Source organism: Gadus chalcogrammus, chromosome 11 (assembly GCF_026213295.1).
Source record: "Gadus chalcogrammus isolate NIFS_2021 chromosome 11, NIFS_Gcha_1.0, whole genome shotgun sequence".
In the NCBI taxonomy this organism is placed as follows: domain Eukaryota; kingdom Metazoa; phylum Chordata; class Actinopteri; order Gadiformes; family Gadidae; genus Gadus; species Gadus chalcogrammus.
In genome coordinates this window covers 26,316,470-26,324,218 of record NC_079422.1, presented here as the reverse complement: position 1 = coordinate 26,324,218, position 7,749 = coordinate 26,316,470, and the positions used below count along the sequence as shown (strand labels likewise).

The 7,749-nt window shown below is 45.3% G+C and overlaps 1 long non-coding RNA gene across 1 annotated transcript; it reads right to left on the bottom strand.

Annotated features, from left to right (window-relative positions):
- Positions 1-3,340: 3,340 nt before the first annotated feature.
- On the bottom strand, positions 3,341-7,109 carry LOC130391558 (uncharacterized). Its single transcript, XR_008896924.1, has 5 exons — positions 7,073-7,109; positions 6,483-6,551; positions 6,250-6,387; positions 5,783-5,871; positions 3,341-5,434 (listed from the first exon to the last, which is right to left on the bottom strand). It is a non-coding gene; the product is annotated as an uncharacterized LOC130391558 (long non-coding RNA).
- Positions 7,110-7,749: the final 640 nt, after the last annotated feature.

The following is a 7,749-nucleotide window of genomic DNA, read 5'->3' as shown; positions in this document are numbered from 1 at the left end:
AACACTCCCATTCAGAATGCATTGGTTTACATTTCGTTCTTTGGAGCAAGGATATTTTTATTTATTTATTTATTTTTAGTTTTTGAGGGGGTGCTTCAAAGATGCTAATTTTTCTGCAATAATCCAAAATCCAATAGAAAACCCCGTTGGCTTTTTGTCAAGGGAACCCAGGGCGACGCTTCCGGGTTGGCCAACATACGTCATCCCTCCACCACTATATACTGTAAAAACAGTAAAAATAATGTTCAAGTTGAATGATAATGCATGAATTTATTCTTTATTCTGCCATAGTATTTATTTAAGGGGGGAGGGGGAGCATACAAGTCTTTTGGCCATAGTGGATCCAGATCTGTTCCGGAGCATTTCAGCACCTCGGGCAACAGCGCAGGGTTGCCAGGTCCGGCAAAAAACGTCCTGCCCACATACCGTTCAAAATCCACCCAAAATGTCCTAGAAGCAGCCCAAATAAAAAAGATATTCCACTTTGGCCAATGTTTTGAAAGTAATTATATTTGAGGGAATATAATATAGGTTGTTGTTTAAGCAGCGAAATGCATTGTGTGTTTGTGTGTGTGTGTGTGTGTGTGTATAACACGCTATTTTATGTTGAAATGCGACGTAATCCAGGGTTCACGAAAACGTACACTGTCAACACTGCGGTCAAGTGAGCCGCCAGTCGTTCATCCGCGGTTAAGCCATCCGTTACACAAAATCTTCGTGCGCCTTTACTCTAAACAGCCTTTGGGTGGTATCTCGTAACGTTTTCAAAAATAAAAATAAAACCCTTCACCTACGTGTGTAGATATATAGAACACTAGCTGGCGGCGTCTAGAATGTCCGCACTTGCGGACATCTTGCCAGTCAGCTGATCACCCATAACATTGTGTTGGTAGTGGTACATGTACTTTATAAATAACCATAACTTGCTACATTTTCAACCGTTTTACCAACGGTTGGGTTTCTTACAAACCTTATTAACGTGGTTATAATATTGTACCAATTTTAGAACATTTCAATTTTCTTTTAATCTAACATAATTATTCATCAGTATCAAGTATGCAGTGCCGTAACTACATCTCTGACGTTTATAACAAAACAAAACGTTTGAAAATTTAGCAAGGTGGTTAAGGTTATTTAAAAAGTACATGTACCACTACCAAGTCAACACAGTGTTATGGGTGAGCAGCTGACTGTGGCAAGTTGGCCGCCAGTGCGGACCTTCGACTCCATTGGCCAGCAGAATATGCATGTGTACGTTTTTCAAATGACATTTTCTCAAAATCTATACAGTAAAATTCAATGGTTCCTTGTGGTCAAGTAGTCAGTACAACAGTTAGTATGATGGTGATATCAGTCAGTGCCTGAACTTATGGGACATTCGGTCTATAGCCCACTTCAAATTGCTGACATAATGCAATTTGCAAAGGCGAGAATATGCATGTGTACGTTTTTCAAATGACATTTTCTCTAAATCTATACAGTAAAATCACATGGTTCTTTGTGTACAAGTAGTCAGTACAACAGTTAGTATGGTCATATCAGTCAGTGACATTTTCTCTAAATCTATACAGTAAAATCGAATGGTTCCTTGTGTACAAGTAGTCGGTATAACAGTTAGTATGTCATATCAGTCAGTGCCTGAACTTATGTGAAATTCGGTCTATAGCCCACTTGCTGACATAATGCAATTTTGCAAAGGCGAGAATATGCATGTGTACGTTTTTCAAATGACATTTTCTCTAGATCTATACAGTAAAATCTAATGGTTCCTTGTGTACAAGTAGTCGGTACAACAGTTAGTATGGTCATATCAGTCAGTGCCTGAACTTATGTGAAATTCGGTCTATAGCCCACTTCAAAGTGCTGACATAATGCAATTTTGCATTATGGTGACTGGCGCGGCCGACTTGAGGGCCGCGTTATGAAACGATGCGTCAGATAAACGATCGCACACATAAGACAGAGCCTATTAACTCAACAAATGAATCCTATTGAACAGCCCGTTCCCTAGTAAATCATTTGATTTTTTTCGTTAAGTGACCGTAACATACCTTTGTTTTCCGTTCGTTCCTTGCAGAAACAACACAGACAGAATAAGCTTATTAATAAGACGGAAATCGTCGAGCGATGTCTTTTGTTCAGAAGCTTTTTTCAATATGTGTGCAACAGTAGACATGCAAACGTTAAAGATTCTTAGAAAAAAATTCCAACGTCATGCAGCTCATTGTGACGTCATAAGAGAGATGACCTCTCCACCGTGGCCGTGCGTTCCTGTCCTGTGTTTGTGCGTGCGTGTGTTACGGACAGTGCTGTTAGCCTAGCAGAGGCGAGATGTTTGCATGTCATGAATATTCATAATAAGAGCCAAAATCTATCTATCTATCTTGCAAGCCATCGTAAATTTCTTTGGAGCGCTTCGAACGCGCGTTTACTGCACTCACGACGTTCGTAGGATTGTAACCGTCTACCGACACGGTGCTGAAATGGGCTCCGTAGGAGGGGGTGACGCAGGAATGATGCAGGAAAATGGGGTTAAAAAGCGTTAAAATATCTCCCCATCAGGGCCATCAACAGAATAGCCTAAGAAAAGACTAGACTGCAATAATATGAATGCTAAAGATATTAAAACACAATTGATTAGGCCTAGGCTGACATATGCTACATTAGTCCTTATCCTGAACGCACTACTACATTTTTTCAGTCATTAAGTCATTTTCCCCCCTGAAATAATTACAAAAATAGCTTGTGTGACAACTACATTTATCTTAATGTGCAGCAAAGAGCCGACTACCTGATTCCGCATAAGGTTTCATTGATTGGCGCGCAATTTAGAATCTATGATGTAAAACAAAAAATGCAACATTCCATTAATTCAGTAGCATTCAAACTCAGATTCTGGGCATTGAAACCCGGCTATAGCTGACCCGATTAGGAGAGCTTGGTCTAGATCCTGCCCATATTGTTGGGCAGGATGATGTATAGGCCTTTTTACACTGCCAAGCCGGACACCCGCATGCAAGAATGAGCTCACGTCCGAGTAAAGGCTACAAACGAAACTAACTATTTACAAGTGCAAAAACTTCAATTTATTGTTCATTTTGCTGAGCACTTGTTTTTTATCCCGACAAAAGCCTCATAAGGAAAGTTCCTCTGCGTCTCTCGTAGATCGTAGGCCTACCATCTTTCAAGGTATTTTTTAATGTGACTACATAACCTTCTCTCACATGATAAGCAGCTCGCGGATTTCACTTACACCGAAACAGCCTGCCCTGGCCATCATACCCCTTCTTCTCCGGGTAGGCTATACTAGGTTATTAACTTATCCTGGAAATGATAATAGTATATTAAACAAATCCCAGCACCACACCAAAAGGAGGCAGCAAATCAGAGCTAAACATATCTATCTGCTCATTTCCACATGGTAAGAGAGCAACACAAAACAGGTTTATAATATTTGGATGTTTTATTTTCTTTAAATCAAGCAGGTTACATTTCATTCGTATTTACACAATCTGATATTTGGAGGCATTTGCAAATATGCTCATAAATTAAATGATTTGTAATCCCAAAGAATGAGGTGGTTAATGATCAATATTTGGATCAACAGTGATCACCCTACTAATGTAGGCATTACGTATGCAGGCAGAAAAAGAAAAGTTCCCATTAAGGTCTCATGTGAAACACCACAGGTCTGAAATACTCAGGAACACATGAAAATCACTCTCCAACCTTTTGCTAAAGAGACGTTGACAGGCCCACAGAGAGCCTGGAGCTCACGGGACAACATTCACACACATTCTGCTTCATGAAGAGGTCAGATTATCGTCAGACCATAGACATTACATGTAAGGACACTGAACATTTGGCCGGATTACACATAGAAATGCAATCCAAAACAAAATGGGTAAAGATAAAACATGTTTATTGATGCGGCAAACAAAGGTTCAAATATCCTCCAAAGCACTTCAAGCCCTCAAAGAATGAAACTCAAAACGCAGATGAGGTAAAAGAAGAAACTTCTAAATTAAAGTGGAGCGACCCAGGGACAAGTCTGGTTTGGGTTAAAGATTATGGATGGTTAACTTTGTGTAACATGTTTGGACAAGCAAGTTTAGGTTTTAGGCAAGCGACTTCAGGTATTAGGCAAGCGAGTTTAGCCAAGCGAGTACAGGCAAGCGAGTCAAGCTAAGCGAGTTTAGGTTTTATGCAAGCGAGTTTAGGTTTTATGCAAGCGAGTTTAGCCAAGCGAGTGCAGGCAAGCGAGTCAAGCTAAGCAAGTTTAGGTTTTATGCAAGTGAGTTTAGGCAAGCGAGTTTAGGCAAGCGAGTTTAGGCAAGCGAGTTCAGGTATTACACCGGGATCCCACCGGACGCGTACGCGCTGCGGAACGGCTGCGCCGCGGAACGGCTGCGTCCTCTGCCCTGTGTCCATTCCTACCGGGCGCGTAACGGCAGCGTAGCGCTGCCTTGCGAGCCAGCCAGCCAGCCAGTATTCACACGAGATCACGCGATAATCCTAAACCTAATGTACTCACCTTCCACTCCCAAAACTATTGCAATTAAATGCCACGCTTTGTCCTTTCTGACATTTTCCTTATAAAAAGGATGATTTGGTACATAAATGACTTCATGTTGCTGAATTTCGACAATGAGTCTCTCATCGTCAATGTTGCCGACCCTCTGAGACCCACCGGTCATGACGTAATAATGTTGATGTGAAGTTACATGAGCTGAGTATTGTGTTTTATTTAGAAAATTGACCGGATGCTCTATGGCTTTTACTTTTCACTTCCTTCCCGGCTCGACCTGCTCTGTCGAAATTGACGCGGTTTAGCAGCGGCTCGCGGCAAAAATAGAATTGGACGGAAAGATAGCGCCGCGGCGCGGCACGCCGCTCCCGGGACGCTGCTGAAACGCCAAGCAAGTTCAGGTTTTATGCAAGCGAGTTTAGGTTTTATGCAAGCGAGTTTAGACAAGCGAGTTTAGGCAAGCACGTTTAGGTAAGAGAGTCAAGTTACTTTAGGCCTCACTTTATTTGCGGCATTAAGTTTAGAAAGAAGGTTAAGATCCAGGCTCAGGTTTGGTTCCAGCCTCGTCCCTCTAGTCGCTCCCTATAAAGAGGGTTGCCAGCTACCGTGTTAAAATACAACAGCTGGGATTACAGATATGGAGTACAGAAATCAATGACAAAGATTGATTCAAACATTCTTCCCCCAAAATGTGGTGCAACATAAAATGGAGAAAATAATTACTTTCTCTCCATTGAAACCCAGTCATATCTTACGATCTCACGAGGTCCCGCCGCAAGGGGCGGACTTACAAGCTCTATAGAGTGTGCACTGTGTGTTAATGTTGGGTGTGGATAAATGTGCTGGTGTAGCCATCCAGGGATCCTCAGGGTTTATGGGAGTAGGACACACTGGTGTAGTTCAGTACTGTGAAGTAAATTGATGCAAAAAGTAGAATCAGTGTCAAGGGCAATCAAACGTCTATAAATGCAGGAACAGCCCCATCTGGTCTCAATCAGCATTTGATTTCATAGACTTAAATTAGCGAAAAAACAGTCCTAGTGCTGGAGAACCAGGTTTCAAAAAAATTCAATACGAGCCTCCAGGTGCATTGGAGTTACTGCATTTAATTAACTTTAATTTAATTAAGAGCACACTAGTCAGTGGAGATGTTCACAGAAAAGACTTGTCTTCAGACCTTTATAAAGATCAGGAGGGATTATATAATTGCCGTTTGACGCGTTAGGTCTGTTCAAGGAGGAAGTAAATATTTACCAGCGTTGGGTCTCTGCACCGCGACACCCAGCTGCCGCACATCTGGTCTCCCTTAAAGTCGCCTGAGGGAGAGGTCAACTTAATTGAACCTGAGGGGAAAGGGTCACAAGAAAAGGTAAGGATAAATCAAAGCTAAACATAGAAAGGATGAAAACAAGCATTGTCCAACATGGGGTTCGCCGATATTTTGATGTGAAAACATTTAGGTGTACGATCCAATCAAAAACAGGCTCTTCTTATCATGTTTCCAATGTACCCCGAGTTGCTACGCCCTCATCCGCCACCAGGTGGCAGACTTGATTTTGTCAGTAGAAGGAGCAAAATAGCCATCCAGCTTGATTACAGGAATAGTAGAGGAGCGAGTCAAAAGAATGCGTTTGAGCCCCTTCAGCCATTGGCTCTTGTTCAAGGACTAACCTTGTTGAATAAATGAAAATGTCTTCAAGATGGTCAATCCAGTATCTTACCGGTTCCACATGGAGTCTCTAGTCGGCTGCGCTGCGGGCCTTAGGTCCGTCCTCTGCTCCGGGACGAGGTCTTGAGTATAAGGAACCAGTCAGTCATCAAGCTGCTTGGTCTCTTCAAAGAGGTGGAGGTTTGACCGCCTGCACCTTGAGGACGCTGTGGATACGGTATGGGACCATTTATCAGCGGATCTGAACTGCAGAACTTTAATCACATCAGCTGTAGATTTATGTACCTTCTCCGGAAAGATGAGTGGTCGTCAGCCCCTGAGCAGTGATCTTCATCCCCAGTGACTCCTTCAATCCTGCTGGAGCAAACACTCAGTTACCATTTGGAGAGGACCCAGCTACCCTAGTGTACTCACTACTAAGTGATACAACCCGGTTCAGTGTTTCCCCCAGACAATGTCTTAGCCAAGGTGGGGGGGGGGGGTCTTCGGTGAGGGTTTCAGTTTGCAATAATACATACAACCGCCTTTTCAATTGCATTCAAAATGCTTTATGGCACGACTATTGTTTTGAACAGTATACAGTATTACCAACGAATTATTTATCTATATTTTTTGTACTTGAGGAAAGTATGTTTTCTTTCCCTACGAGTTTTGCACTTTGTTATTGCATAATTATTTTTTATATATAATTTTTCTACATTGGTAGTCAAGGCGGGGCCCTACTGTTAAGACGGCCTTAACCATACAGTGCTGGGAGAAACACTGCTGTTACTGGAGTTAAACATTAGAGTTTAGTCCCCACATGGCGATACCACAGTTCATGGCTGCGCTCTTTGATTTTCTCGTTGATCAGATTGACCTGAGGAAGAGCTTACCTTCCATGGATGAGGAGCTGGTTGGTCTAAACACGAGCCGGATCCCCCAGCTGTCCTCCACCGCCGGGACCGTCTCCTCCAGGACCTCCACCGGGCCAACCACCAGGACCTCCACCGGGCCGACCGCCTGGACCTCCGCAACCTCGCCTCATTTCTTCTGAAATGTGACACACGTTCTATTTGCACCCCGGACATTCTTCCCCGTTCATGATGCAATGGAGAAGAGTTTAGCTTTACTGGAGGAGGAGCCGCCGCCGCCGGGCCCTCCAGGACGCCGCCGCCGCCGGGCCCTCCAGGACGCCGCCGCCGCTGCCGGGCCCTCCAGGACGCCGCCGCCGCCGCCGGGCCCTCCAGGACGCCGCCGCCGCCGGGCCCTCCAGGACGCCGCCGCCGCCGGGCCCTCCAGGACGCCGCCGCCGCCGTCGCCGGGCCCTCCAGGACGCCGCCGCCGCCGCCGCCGCCGCCGGGCCCTCCAGGACGCCGCCGCTGCCGGGCCCTCCAGGACGCCGCCGCCGCCGCCAGGCCCTCCAGGACGCCGCCGCCGCCGGGCCCTCCAGGACGCCGCCGCCGCCGTCGCCGGGCCCTCCAGGACGCCGCCGCCGCCGGGCCCTCCAGGACGCCGCCGCTGCCGCTGCCGGGCCCTCCAGGACGCCGCTGCCGCCGCCGCCGCCGGGCCC